This window comes from Epinephelus moara, chromosome 4 (genome assembly GCF_006386435.1).
Source record: "Epinephelus moara isolate mb chromosome 4, YSFRI_EMoa_1.0, whole genome shotgun sequence".
Classification (NCBI taxonomy): Eukaryota; Metazoa; Chordata; class Actinopteri; order Perciformes; family Serranidae; genus Epinephelus; species Epinephelus moara.
The window spans coordinates 4,204,842-4,218,430 of NC_065509.1; positions in this window are offsets into that span (position 1 = coordinate 4,204,842).

Genomic DNA, 13,589 nt, shown 5'->3' on the forward strand with positions numbered 1-13,589 from the left:
GCCTCCACCTCAGGTACCGAAATTTGGCACCGATTCATTTTAAGTGAATCGGTACTCCGTAGTACCGACGTGAATCGGTACCAAGTACAAAAAGTACCGAGTTTCGGTACCCAACCCTAGTATCTAGGCAGGGGTTCTATAGTGGGAAGTGTACCACATTTCATTTACACATACTACCCACATGGTTTTGGTACAAAATNCTCGCTCCGCCTCCACCTCAGGTACCGAAATTTGGCACCGATTCATTTTAAGTGAATCGGTACTCCGTAGTACCGACGTGAATCGGTACCAAGTACAAAAAGTACCGAGTTTCGGTACCCAACCCTAGTATCTAGGCAGGGGTTCTATAGTGGGAAGTGTACCACATTTCATTTACACATACTACCCACATGGTTTTGGTACAAAATTGGTTGAAAATTGGCAAAATATCCCTTTAAGGGGCTTCAGCATTTGAACCTAATCTTGAGGCCTTTCTCTTCTAGAGGACCCTGTGTTAACTTCACTTAATCAATATTTTTGTATAAATGATGACACATATGATGATACAAATGACCACATGCAATATGGAAGGTGTCGTTAATGGTGGCAAACCCACAGAGAACTATCATCAACTCTGTGGTTCCCATCATCTTTACAGAGCACATTAGTATCTTTGAATTCATTGCTTCACAGCCCATAAGTTTACCATTTTGGTTCAATATTGTTTTCAGTAGCAGCAGGCAGCTTTTTTCAACACAAAGCTCTGATAAACCCACTGTATACAACCAGCCAAGCACCAAACCAACATGTTCTCACTCCAAACTTGTCAAATATTGCTGTTTAGTTAGTAGACTTTCACGTCTACAAATGATGTGCTGGGTATCCAGGGTGTGACTGTTGTTGACATTTTAGGATGTGTCTTTTCAAAATACACTTCTGTTATCACAGGAAATGTACAGTTTCTGCTTGTTAGATGCATACAGTCTTTTTCAAATAAACTTACAACAACTGTAAAACACCTCATACATGTTAGGTTAAAGTTGACAATATGTCACTGTTGTGTTTACAACTTCTTCTGCTAACCATGTTGGCAAAAAAGAATGAAAAAGTTCTCCCTCCTAAATAAATTTGAGTTCATATATAAATACTGGATACTTGTGTATTTCACTGCATTATCATACTAGTTGGTTTTTCACTGAGGGCTGCTGTGCAGTATAATAGAGTGTGCCAGGGCTGACGTCGAAACCCGGAAGTTTAGCATCGCGCTGGTTCCCGGAAGAGAAAGTGAATGTGATTTTTGCATTGCGTTTTGGATTTTCTGGACATATTAACACCTTTCATACCGCATTTGAAGCTTAAATGCGATCGGCAGAAGTAAAAAGCTAACGTTAGGCTTTAACGGACTACATGACTACTCCACGGTCGCATGACTCTTGACGTCACTGCCACTAAGCTTTCAACTGATTTCGGCCGCTTTATTTTAAAAACATTGTATAATGGGGAAATTGGACTGTTTAAGCTAAATACAGTAAGAAGCTGTAATGAAGGACTGCCAGCACTCTCGCCTGTTCGGGGATGATGACGTTTAATGTCCCCGACAGGGTTTGTAGTTGTATTGAGCAACTTGTTAGCAACCGCCTTTTTTACGACACGTAAAAGCTTCAAAATTCACAAGTAGGGTATTTACTGACGTGTTTTATGTCGTAGAACAAAACCTGAAACTCGCTTAAGCTTTTGTTAACCACAGACCTTATTTGAGGCATTTTACCAAAATCCCATTCAAAAAATGCATTGACTTTTAGACGAGAGAACCGGAAGTGCTAAAAGCGCTAACGGAGTTCCGGGTTTACTGGCACACTATATTGGATGCGCATAACTAGGCATGTGCACACGCTTAGGCCAGTTGGCTGCCAGCTGCAGAACACTCTTCAAGATCAACAAGCAACAAAACTAAGACATCAGTGGAGTTTCCAGTGGTGATTCTAGCACCAAAGTCCGGTGTTTTTTAGGAAGACATCGGCGGCACCTAAAGTGGCTATTTTAAGCCAAAACATGATCTTTTCCTAACTATTACCAAGTGGTTTTTGTGCCTAAATCTAACAATGTAAACTGAAGCATTGTTAGCTCCTGGAATATTAGCAGCAACCTACGAGCTAACCGTACATTTCAAGTGAAGATTTCTTGCTTTAGTCATATAAATGTTACATAATATTTCACTTTAGAAGCTAGTAGGCTTTAGCTGAAACATACAGTTAGCTTGTAGGCTACTAGCGAACATTCCAGTAGCTAACATTAGCTTGCAAGTAGCCCCCTACAGTGGTTAGCTAGCTATAGCATGTAGCAGTAGCGCAGTAGTACCAACCAATGACAGCGTAGTTGGGTGGGACCAAGTGGAACATGCTCGGGAGTAATGCTGACTGGCCACTGAAAGGACTGTGTCATATTTTGGACCATGGAAATGGAGGAGAAAGTAGAGTTATGGAATGGACATAAGTGCCTCTCTGACATGTCCTCACATATGTGCCATGATCCAGTGAAGACGGAAAAAAGTGGACAAAATTTGCTGCACCCCTCAAAATCCCTTGTAAGCTAACCACTTAAGAGGCTACTTGCAAGCTAACGTTAGCTACTGGAATGTTTGCTATTGGCATTCAACCTACAGTAACCATGTGTTTTAACTACAGATTACTAGCTTAAGAAATCACATCACTTATATGTAGTGTTGGGGGTCGTTACTCAAAAAAGTAATGTATTACACACAAAAAAGTAATCCCTTACTTTACTTGATTACTCCCTGGAGAAAGTAATTAGTTACAATACTCGTTACATTACTAGTTACTCTGTAAAATTGCCTGAAATGCATTGTCACCTAATTTGCCAGTGAACAATATAGCATTAAACCTTACATATATGTAACAATCCTAAGCTAGTATAGTTAACTAGATGGATATACCCAGAGTCAGCTTCACGAGGGGGCACCAGGGGGCAGTGCCCCCCCACTTCATTCACTGTGCCCCCTCACTTGTATAAAAGCATATGTTTTCTCCCATCAGTGTAATTGTAGCGATGACTGAAATCCATTATGCTATTAGGCTATTGCATGAGGTGTCAGGCCAGAGCTTCTTGTTCATTGCACAGCTGGTTCACAAGGTAGGCCCCTAAGCAGACTTCTCTCTTTCTCTCCTTAAAGGAAATGGCCACTTTAGAATGAAAATACAGACTACTTACTAACCCTCATGCCGACAAGAAGTCCAGTGTAGTTTTTTAATCCACAAAACTTGTTCGGGGTATCGGAGGATAACAGCCAGCTGGAATAACAGCAACACTTAATTGCATGGAACCCACATGTTGAAAATGTAAAAAACCGTCAGAATGGCTCGCCCATCATAATCAAAGTGCCCTGAAGCCGCGGCATGCAAAATTGACGTAATTTACTCCACTTTTATAGCATAATTTCTCACCGTGGTCAGTTAGCCTGCCCTGCAGCAGTGCTGTGTTTACATGGCAACTTGTGTGAGACTCGAGAACTAGCACCACCACTAGCCATCAGCTAGTACTGCACGAGTTGCCATGTAAACAAAGCACTCCGCCAGAGAAGTTGTTATGCCAGGCAGGGGGTGGTTACCGTGTGTAAAGGTGTTATGACTACACTACTTGCCCACTGCCCCACAGTAATTTAGTTCATTTTTGCATATCAGCGCCACGTTCATCAAATAAAAAAAAACTTGAATTTGTAAAATACTAAGCGTGTTATCAATACTTAGTAGGACAACGGATATTCCAATTATAAACTGAACGTTGCAGCACAGAGTAGCAGAGTGAGACGTCTGTCCTCACTCCTGATATCTGCTGTAAACACATGAAGCTGCTTCCATGTCTCCCCGGGACTTTCCCATCCTCTGGCTCGTCCCCGCATCTGTGTTCGCTGCTGACCGGCTGGACACGGAGGACGACCTGTTGGCAACAGCCTGAAGCCCGTCGTCACTAACTCTTAAATAAGGGGAAGATCTAATGATGAATTTATGTAATGCAAGTAACGACTTAAGTGTTTGATTAGTAACTGTAATGTGATTACTGCATTTAGGGACAGTAGTACCTTACACTACTTGTTACTGAAAAAAGCCATTTTTGACGGCGTTACAAAGTTACTTTGTAACGCGTTACACCCAACGCTGCTTATATGAGTGAAATTAGAAATCTTCAGCTGAAAAATATGTTTTGCTTGGTGGCACTGCATGCCAACAGGGGTTGCAGCACCTTCAGCACCTACCCTCTAACACCCCTGGAGTGATGTGTAGACTGCCATGAGGACTGTCCCTGATTGGTACTTAAAAGCAACAGGAAACATACACAAAAGGAACAAGGTGGGTCATGAGGGGCCCAATGGGTTTTTTTGCCCTTGGGCCCCCTATCAGGTTCATCCTGCTATGGATGTATCATATTACATCTTTACTTTTTACACAACAGGGGAATCTAATCTAATCTAATCTGCAATCCTAACTGATAAACAACAATACTTAGAATTCATTGCTGTTCATGTCAAGACACGTGGTTTCCTACTGCAGGGGGCACTGTTGTATCACGGGTAACTCTCCAGTTGCCAGTGCCAGGAGAGGTTCACAGTATGTCATTATAAAAGATGCACACACACACACACACACACACACACACACACACACACGTTCAAACAAAGTCTTGTTGATTATTATTCAGAAGCAGTCTGGGTATGACCAATCATTTAACACCATCAAATAAACAAAACAAAGATTCAGATCAACACACAGCCAAACAAGGAAACCAGGTTGCAACACCCACTTCCACATGCATGTACACACAAACAAAACCCCCATCCTCCCTAACATGCACAAGCATTTAAAGCAATGGATCTTTCTGCTGGCTCCAGTAGAGGTAGCAGCAAAATTAAAGCATTTTATACCCCATAGTGTATGCATGCATGCACGCACACACACACACACACACACACACACACACACACACACACCTAAAGGCTCAGTTGAAAGAGGAAGGCAGCAGCTTCTCTTTTGGCAAACAGCATTTCCGATGACTGACATCACTGGTGCTCGGAGATGACACGTTTGAAGTACAGTCGCTACGGTAAACCCAGAGGCATCTGTGAGTCACCGCGGCTATTGTGATTCATTAACCCCTCAAAGCAGAGCTCTGGTGTCTGATTGGTCGGTTGAAAGCGAGGAACGTTAACAGAGGTACAGGTGGATGTGGTGGGCATACATCAGACCTGTGGGACCAGAGGAGGTCACAGCCATTATTACGGATCGACCTGAACAGTGAGAGGAACAACAAAGAAATGCTTATTGTTCTGTTTACCCCTAACCTCAGGCAATTACTCTCAATGAAACAGGCACAATCACAGGCACACAGCTCTGTGATCTGTCTGTGAAATGTTGAAAGTTCCTCTCTGACCACAACTAATCAATATGTTTTGATGATTTTTCAGTAACATGGAGGTATGATTCCTGGGCAGTGTGGGAGAGTTTTATTTAGAGTCTAACATTTTTTTTTGTAATTTTCCAAAACCAACAGTCTGAAAAGCATGCCCACTTTTTTCTACCTTTGGTTTTGAGAAGAGGCTCGTCAGAGGCACAAATCTGAACTGTAGCAAATTAAAAATGTTTCATCATTGCAGTTGGGAACAAAGACCGGATCATTGTTGATCAATTCATCCAAAATGGACCCAGAATCCAAACCTTTTATTAGGTTTCTACAAAGTTTCATATCCATCCAAACCTCGCAGCTGTCAGTGACCCAACACTATGTATACAGAAAATGAACAGGACTTTTACTTCAACAAGCCTGGATGCCCAAAATAACTGCTCTCACTTTGAAACTGTTAATGCTGTAATACACTTGCACACTGAGTCAGTTCGTTTTTTTTTTGTAATACGCTATCCAAAAAAAAAAAAAAAAAAAATTACAGATTCACAATATGAGACAAAATGAAAAGACACATTTCCTCCCCTGCTTCGTTTCACTGGAGTTACCTTTCTGGCTGTTGCCACTCTCCTACAGTGGCATAGGGCACCGCAGCTGAAGAGGCTCAGCTGTCCTCCCTCCCTGTGTCCACACTTATGCTCTCTGTCTGTGTGTGGTCCACACCCATCCCCTCAACATTATTATCAACCTAATTATTACTATCTGACCTGTTGAAAGTAGCATAACTGAGCAATGAAAGGATACTGTGCAACCCATTATTCTGTCTTGTCACAAATGTGTTCACTGATTCTTCCACTGAGGCTTCTGACAGATGTGAAAAGCACAGAAAATCAAACCTGTTTCAAAAACTTAAATGACAGACTAAAGTCCGGATTCAGTGTGCAAACGTGATTGACTCATTGTAAGGTCATATTATTTTTAGACATGCAACAATTTCGGATGAAAAAATGGGCTCAAAGGCCTTCAGTCATGAACAATTTGTCTGCTTTTATCAGCACCGTACTGCAAATATGGGAGTCCCCCCTTTGCAACTATCAATGCACAACACACAATGAAATTTAATAGACCACTTTGGACCACTGGACACAGGTATTAGAGTATTACAGGTATTAGAGCTTTTAACATCACAAACTATAAAGGGTCATAATAATTATCCCTGGTACACTGGACCCTAAAGCTGTTGGGGCATACCGGGCTCCCCACCTGACACTGAAGCTGCATTGCACACAGTGGTCTCTCCCTCATTTCACACTGAAACTGGGTGGGGGCAGGGGCCCGGGCTGTCCCTTGCCTGATGCTGAAGCTGCAAGGTGGTGGTCTCTCTCTCTCATCGGATGCTAACTCTACTGCGGTTTCTTCCTTATCCGTAACGTATTCTTCGATCATTGTGTTTACAATCGAGTAAGCCTGTTTCATCCTCATGGACCTTTTGTTTCATCTCAATATTGTCTCTGAAAGTTCTAATGATATCATGATGTGCACCCTATGTAACTATCATTTTTATAGAATTATATTAACTTTTTTTTTAATTTGTATCATAATAGCTGTGGATAGGCGGGGATGGGGTCCGTTTGGACTGCGCTGCCCATCCATCTCATGGGGGCTGCAGAGGTATATTTTAAATGATTGAACTGAGGTTGTGTCTGAAATAATTTGGATAAATGTAAAAAAACAACAATCATCTTCCTGAGTCTAGTTTGGATCTCCATCATACAATGTTGAAATTTTACATCCCTGAAAAAAAAATGTTTCCTTAACAATAATGTGAAAATATAAGAAAACCAAAATATAGAAAGATAGCTTATAAGCTGTGTAGCACAATCCACCTTTTTTATTCTCTTCTGCTGGATTCTAAACCGCTCCACAAAATTAACACTGTAGATAGTTATGAGACAAGAGCTGATGTTACAAATATGTCTTTTGAAAAAAACTGTAAATTTATTGTACTGTTAACATAGTTTGACTTGCTAATGAGCTTCTTAGCTTGGAGAGTCTTTGAGACTGACCATGAATTAAGAGAACTGGATACAGCGTTGGAGGCCAGACCCCGTTCATTGCTGTGAAAGTTGCTCAGTGGCACATGAAGCCAAAAAAGCTCTTTGTCTGTGGTTTAAAATTACCCAGATGATCAGCGCTGCTTCCGCATTACTTGGCACAACAGGCGCGCTAGGCACCTTCGCTGGCAGAGCCAACTATTTCCAATTAACTCAACTACTCCCTGTGTTAACTTAAATGGGGATAAAATTATTTAATCTCGTGGCTCTTTTATACTTTCCAAATGTTATCAGACCAAATTAATTAAATTTTGATGGTGAAACGAGTAGTTTCTGACGCTCTGACGCTCAAAAAAGACGCTCTTTTTAGTCACAAGTCTTTAGTGACAAGTCTTTTTAGGCCCGATGGCACAACGTGGTGGACTTGGGAGATGTAATTCTGCTGTTTGGCCACCATGAAAATCTGCTCCACAGGCCCCTGTGCATCAAATAAAACAGCTTGAAAATAAGTTAAATGAAGAAGCGGTCCATTAAACAGAGTGACTAATCACAGGTTTTAGTGGCAGAGGCAAAGGAGGAAAAGGACTCAATCAAGCGACACCGTAAATCACCAAGCCAACTATCCAAGGTCTAGCTCGCGGTGGTGGAGTGAAGCGAATTTCAGACCCGCGGTGTGCTGAAAGTTTTCCTGGAGACCTTGATCCATAATGCTGTTATCCAACTACACCAGGAACTCTATAGGAAGACCGTGACTGCTGTGGATGTGGTGTTTGTAAGAAGATGTCAGGGATGCACTCTTTGGTGGATAAAGAGATCCATTCAAAATTAAAATCCTAAAATCTCTCTCTGAACTGAAATCTTTATGTTTCAGTTGTCTTGGCATATTTTTTAGACATATCTTTTAGATCACACAATATTAGGCTATTTAATATGTGATTAATGAATTATAATTTTATTTGGCATATTTCCCACCGGACATTTTGGCCACTGATTTTTTCATCTGCTGGATATTACATATTATACCAGCAGCCAGCTAACGTAAACCCTGGAGGTAATGCAGCTGAAGCTGTTTGGTAACTGACAAAAACACCAGAAGAAGAACTTATGCACTTTAGCAGTTTAATTACGACAGTAACAGCTTAGCTAGCTAGCTAACAACTAATGAATTGTAATTATGAAATACAAGCAGGACAGGTTTTATCATATTCATGCACTTTAACTCACGCCAGTCTCTTACTCATACAGATCATAGACTGTGTATATAAAGATGGATGACATGACAGCTCCCCCAAAGAGAAGACAAAATATCACGACCGTCCCGTTGGCTGGCTGCAGTATGAAGTACACATCAAAAACCTTTTTGTTTACCCCAAGATGGTTTCTGTCATTTTAGGTAGTTCTTATCAAGCTTTTGTATGTACCAGTTTTAGTTTTTCTGATAAGTTTGATTTTACAGTAATTACTTATTTGATGCCTTAAAAGGGGGTTCAAGGTCATGACTGTGTGTGCCAGCACAATATGGCAGCAGCTGTATCCAGAATTTTTTTGATTCATTTTAGTACAGTGGGAGTGAGTGCAGATGCATCCATCTTTATATACAGTCTATGATGCAGATCAATACTTTCTGTCACGTAAGTCATTCAGTGGTTGAACTGATTAAGGATCAGGTAAATGTTTCAGCAACTCTATCCACTTTCTGTATGACCTTATGTGTTAAAATGGTTGAGCCATTCATTTCTGATTGCTTTAATGAGACAGAGAACAATAAGTAATTTTGGTGTCATTTTAGTGTAACTTAAGCTGCTGTTATCACAAGGACAGAGGCGTCAGACCATGGATGTGCTCAGAAAATCAAGCAGTCAGTGGGTATTCCACAGACAGCTGTTGAATTCTGTTTTTATAGACTACACAAAAAGTCTGCAGAATTTATTATTTCTACCAAACTGGATAATTAGTTTTCTTCACCTTCAGCACAGGTCTTCGCACTACATAGCCTGTTCCCTCTAGGTGTAAGCACACAGGTCTATGTTGCAACAACAACAGAGGTTGGCAGGTCTATTGAAACACATACTGTACCTAATCAATACTTGTTGTTACATCCTTTCTTTGTTGAGTTTTTCCTGTTTTTACAGTAATAACCCAATGTCTGATTTGTACCTCACTGTAAATAATAAAGCTTAAAATCTTTATATTTTAAATACAACAAAGATCTTCATTATAAGGCACATTTTCTGCTACTGAGAACAAACTCCTACAGATACTATGTATCTGCACTGCCCACAGTTCAGCATTTTACAAACACGTTGTACTGCTCCTTCATACTCCCATACATGACCTACTGTGTGGATTAGGGGGAACAAAACACAATAGGCTACAAAACAAATACACATGTGATCTTCATCCTCCAAAAAAGAGCTACACAAATTATACATAAAACCTCCTAGAGAGAGCCAACAAATCCATTATTTATCAAGCTAAAAACACTAAAACGTCAGGAGACTAAAAAATGTGAGACTTTATCCAAACTATAAAAAACTCTTCAGAAACAAAACATTGAACTGTCCAAAAGGGTTGATTTGGCTAAGTCAACTGAGTTAAATGGACATTGATGGCTTTTAATTGAACTTTTATTTTTTATCACTAATATCTAAAATATAAGTGGTGGTAGGACCAGAAAAGTTTTTAACTTATTCTTACCCCTCCTGAACATGCCCGATATTATTTGAGTTGCTCATTGGTTGCTTATACACTGCTCAAAAAAAATGAAGGGAACACTTTAATCACACATCAGATCTTAATGAATGAATTATTCACGTTGAAAATCTTTACTGATGTACACTGTATAATTTGTTGAGAACAAAGTGAGATAACAACGGTCAATGGAAACCAAAATCATCAACCCACTGAGGGCTGGATTCAAAATCACACTGAAAATCAAAGTAAATATTGGAATCACAGGCGGATCCAACTTGTGTGAATTTTCACGGCAACTCATAATGTGACTCAGTAGTGTGTACGGCCCCTGTGTGCCTGTATGCACTCCCGACAACATCTGGCCATGCTCCTGATGAGTCAGCGGATGGTGTCCTTGGGTATCTCCTCCCAGACCCGGATAAGGGCATCTCCTGGACAGCCTGTGTTAATACTTGGTGGCGTCGGATGCACTGATACATTGTGTCCCATAGGTGCTCCATTGGATTTAGGTAAGGGGAACAAGAGTGCCAGTCAATGGCATCAATGCCTTCGTCATCCAGGAACTGCCTACACACTCTGGCCACATGAGGCTGGGCATTGTCCTGTACCAGGAGGAACCCAGGGCCCACTGCACCACTGCAAGGTCTGACAATAGCTCTGAGGATTTCATCCTGGTACCTAACTTCAGTCAGGGTGCTGTTGGCTATGACATGGAGGTCTGTGCGACCCTCCAAGCATATGCCTCCCCAGACCATCACTAACCCACCACCAAACCGGTCATGCTGGATGATGTCACAGGCAGCATAATGTTCACCACGGCATCTCCAGACTCTTTCACACATGTCACATGTGTGAACCTGGGGGGCGGCAGTAGCTCAGTCCATAGGGATATGGGTTGGGAACTGGAGGGTCACCTGTTCCGGTCCAAATATGGAGTGTGTACTAGTAGTTGGAGAGGTGTCAGTTCACCTCCTGGGCACTGCCGAGGTGCCCTTGAGCAAGGCACCGAATCCCCCCAACTGCTCGGGGCGCCTGACCAAGGCAGCCCCACTTTGACATCTCTCCACTTAATGCATGTATAGGTCCTGTTTGTGCATGTGTGTGTTCAGACCTGTGTGTAATTGGCAACAAGAGTGAAAAAATTGAATTTAATTAATAGATAATAAAGTATATAAAATTTTTAAAAAAAAAAGAAGCTTTCATCTGTGAAGAAAACGGGGTGCCAGTGGGTTCTGGTGTTCTCTAGTGAATGGCAATGGAGGTCCCATAAAAGGGCATCGGGCCCTCATGGAGTCTGTTTCTGATAGATCAGAAACATGCACACCAGTAGCCTGCTGCAGGTCATTTTGTAGGGCTCTGATAGTGCTCCTCCTGTTGCTCCTTGCACAACGGAGCAGATACCGGTCCTGCTGCTGGGTTGATGCCCTTCTATGGCCCTGTCCAGCACTCCTCTTGTAATGGCCAGTCTCCTGGTATCTCCTCCGTGCTCTTGAGACTGTGCTGGAAGACACAACAAACGTTCTTGTGATCGCACATATGGATGTGCCATCCTGGAGGAGCTGGACTACCTGTGCAAACTGATTGGGCTGCAGGTACCACCTCATGCTACCAGTAGTGACAGGGACAGTAGCAGAACACAAAACTAGAGAAGAATTAGACAGGAAGGATTAAGAGAGAGCAACTGTCTGTGGCCATCACATTCAAAACCATTCCCTCTTTGGGGGTTGTCTTGCTTTTGCCTCTCCATTGCACCTGTTGTCACTTTGATTTGCTCCACAGTAGGTGAAACTGATTCACAATCAGTTGTGCTTTCTAAATCAACACATTGTTTATCTGACTTGTTGTTATACTGTGACCATTAAGTGTTCCTTTCAGTTTTTTGAGCAGTGTACATTGCTGATGATCCTGTTTGTTTTAATTGTTTACAAGTTTTATTTTGTGTTTGTATTATTTTAACATGTTCAATAAATTGTCTAAAAAAATATATTCCTGAAAACTTCACGCAACCATTTGAACATTTTCAAACAAATGCACATCTGGTGTGAAAACATTTTTTGGATGGTTCAGATTTTCTGACCAATTACAGGAAGTTTTGGCTGGCTATTCTCAAGTGATAAGAGCAGCGTCGTGCCTCAGTGCGTAGTGTGTGTGTGTGTGGTGGTAGATGTACAGTGCAGGTTTCAGTTTGTCCATGAACAAGGCAACATAACAAAATGAGCTGTGGTAGCACATGGGGAGAGGAGGAGATGACTTCCAAAGTCAGTTGGAAAAAATTACAAAAAATCATACTACACTTTTTAACTATTTTCCCAGATGACAGAAAGGGGTTAGGAGAGGATGCAAGAGCTTGTCTACTAATCAATCATTGTCAAGTATGGGGAGACACAGCTCACGTAGGTTAAGATGACAAGACATAGGTTTATTATATAAAGTTCCTTTGTGCGCTTGGATAGCCAAAACAAACAGGATCAGATGTATACATGGTAACAAAATTGCGAACGTTGGTTTGGACCTTGGTTCAGACCTTTAGGTGTAAATAGCCCAAGAGTCTAACTGGACTTCGTTGGACGTACACTTAAGGTCAAAATTGTTAGTCCCCTTTATGAAATCAGACAAAATCCTGAACTTTTTATTGGAATGATCGCAACCACAAGTATTTATAGTTTAATTGCCTCTAAAAGAACAAAGACAAAACCTCTACTGAGCTTTAAATGATATTTTACTGATGCGCTGAATTGAAACAAGAAAAAACAAAAATCATAAGACCAAAAGTATTAGCCCTCTGACAATTACCGTAAAACTTGGTGTATAAGTCGCACTTTTTTCCCCTTTTTTTTCATCTAAAAAGTTGGGTGCCGGTTATAGAGTGGTGCGACCTATAGACCAAGGTAAATGCTGACATAGGTAATTTGACCCACAAGATGGCGCTACGTTAGGCTGACCAAATGTCCTCTTTTGCCCGGACATGTCCACTTTTCACGTCCCGTCCGGGGCGTCCGGGGTGTCCGGGGTGTCTGGGGGTCTTTTATAAACTGATGATAATGTCCGGTTTCCGTGTGTTTGTGTGTGTGTGTGTGTTAGAGTGGGGCACAGGCAGCATATTTCTGTCCAAACCCGAACCGAGCCTGACATTATTTAATTACTAAAGCACTGAGTTTGTGTCACACAGTTGTTATGGTTACAGGCTATTTAACAGGCCGGGCGTGGAGAGGGAGACCTCCATGTTTGAGACAGGAGCGGGAGGCGGGAGGTCCGACACTTCTAGCGAGAGGAGAGGGAGAAATATAACAAAATAAGATAAAATAGGAAAAACCTGTCTCCCTCTTTTATTTTATTTTCAGCGTTTAATCAAGGCGGAGGCGGGCGGCTGGAGGTCCGAGACTTCCAGCGAGGAGAGAGGTAGAAACAAACAGCCAATGTGTGTGTGTGTGTGTGTGTGTTATGTTCAGG